We start from the raw sequence: 2,500 nt of genomic DNA, 5'->3' as shown, positions 1-2,500 counted from the left end.
TTTATGTACTGAAATTTAAACATTCAGTTTATTATTTGTTTGAAATTTATGAGCAGAATTATTTTGACAGCCTTAAAACAAAAGTCGACCATAATACTATTTTTTTTTTTAACATCATCTCGCGACCCTCCAAAAGCATCTCGCGACCCCCCGAGGGGTCGCGACCCCTAGGTTGAGAACCACTGCTCTATGGTAATATTACCTCGATTTCCGAAAAAGGGCTTTATTATCAAACTACTCTTTTTTATGTAGAATTTGTTCATAGATATTCGAACGAGAGTCATAAAAAAGATTTTGGTGTATTATGCTTTATGAAATTTATTATAAAAGTAATAGGTTTATCTTTGTTATTTACATGATATCTTTGGATGAGTCAAAATGTACGAAAAGTTGGACCAATTAAACGAAATCGCAATTGGATGTAATTAGTTAATTAAAACCCATATGCTAACTAACCTCGCCGCTTATTATATAACTCACTCATATACCAGTCACATGTCACCAGATATTAGATCTCCTGGTTAAGTGGTAATTATGAACATACGCGATACTAACTTCGAATTTAGGTATGTGGTACTCGTTACGTGGTTCTAGGTGTGGTAATGCTCTCAGATTACTAATAATTTACGTGTTACTGGTTTCACGTCACTGGTTTCGTGATGGTAGTTTCATAAGATTAATGTTATATTCAAGTTACTTTTTACTGGCTAGTTAAATGTTTTCTTTACATTTTACTGGTTACGTTTTAATAGTTCTTTATAGCTGATTTCATGTTACGGGTTTCCTGATATTAGTTTCATAATACTAATACCAAGTTCTAGTTACTTGTTACTAGCTACGTGTTACTAGACACTTGTTGCTAGTTACATTTACGTGTTACTGGTTTCGTGCCAATGATTTCATGTTCTTAGTTACCTAGTCATCGAACTTTGAACCTAAGAGTACCATGACTCAATAAATATCTTCCTACGTAACAGAATGTCATGAGGATATCATCTGACGTCATGCAACCCCCACCCCACCCCCCACCTTCCCCCAACCCCCGCCTTGACGCGTTCGTGTGTGGGTTAACGTTCAGTCTCACGCACTCACAGTAGATCTGGAAAAGTTGTTTATGGTGGCAACGTGTGCGTTCTGTGTCGGGGTATATATGGCTAGTTATTCTTGCGTTGTGTATGCGTGTAAGTGTGTGTGTGTTTGTGTGCATGTGTATGTGTGTTTCTTTGTGTGTGTTTATCTGATTCTAGTTTTGGTGTTCACTTCGATTTCTGGTTTTAACTGCTTTTCGTCTTCTCTCCCTCTCTCTCTCTCTCTTTATCAGAGTTTCTCTCCCCCCCAGTCCAACATCCCCCCTCGCCCTGCCCCCCCCCCTCTCATCCCCCATCCATCCATCACCCTCTCCTCCCCCTTCCAGCTTCCTCCCCTTCCATCTCGCCCCTCCTCTTCCTTCCAACGCCTCCTCCTCCCCCTTCCATCTGCCCCTTCACTTCCTTCAAGCACCCCCTTCCCATCCCCCGTTGCTACCCCCCCCCCCTCGAGTCGCAGGTCCATTTAATCAAACTCACCAGGATAGTGTTGATCGACCTCGATTTGCCTTCGTGGCGGTCTTTTTCTAGGACATTTTTTTTTTTTTTTTTCACGAGTCTTACTCTGATTCATGAGCTCCTCGCTCCAGTGTTGCCAAAGTGGTGTGTTAGTTTTCTTTGGTACTGAGGCAGTATTTTGTTGTTGTTGTTGTGTGTTTGTTTTCAGTTCTTGATATTCTAGATAAAATTTGATTCGGTTTTGATTTTGATTTATATTTTCTGTTTCCCAGGAGTGTCACCACTATACTATATGTGTTTTAACTTAAAATCGTAAATAGTGATGTTCGTTTTTTTTTTTTTTTTTTTTGTTTTGTAAAACTGCACTAACTTCTCATCTTTAATTTCTTTGTTGCAAACACGTAGACATTTTGTTAATGCCTTAGGATTGATGATTTTTAAGATCTTGGATTAAATTAGATCAACTTCTGATCAATGAATTTTGAAGAGTGTTGCCACCGCGGTGTGACTTCTTTATCTACTCGTTCAAAACCGTCTTCCGGTGTGTAGGTGCAATGGCACGTGAAAATAAGGTCTCACAATTTTGCTAAGTCGTTACACAAAATATGTAATGTAAAAATAAAATTCTATTTTATTTAACGAGTGGGCAGTTTCATTTCCCGCGGGATTGTCCACCTTGCTCCATTGTCCTTTACCACCCCCGTTATTTCTTTCTGCTTTCCACCCACACCCATCCATCGCTAATCCCTTTGAAGTGGGCGTGAAAAAGGACTCGAACGCCCTACTTCAGCCACTTGCTGTTGCGAGTTTCCGAGACTCTCCTCCCACGTTCTCAATGCGCCGCGCGATCGTCTGCTGGGGGAGGGTGTCAGTGTCTGTTTTCTCTCTCTCTCTCTCTCTCTTTCTCTCTCTCTCTCTCTATCTTTCTTTACTTTTTTTTTATTGATTTTATTCTT

Source organism: Penaeus japonicus, unplaced genomic scaffold, assembly GCF_977035675.1.
Source record: "Penaeus japonicus unplaced genomic scaffold, GWHDUDI00000001_assembly GWHDUDI00000012, whole genome shotgun sequence".
Lineage (NCBI taxonomy): Eukaryota > Metazoa > Arthropoda > Malacostraca > Decapoda > Penaeidae > Penaeus > Penaeus japonicus.
Note: the sequence above shows the minus strand (reverse complement) of the source record.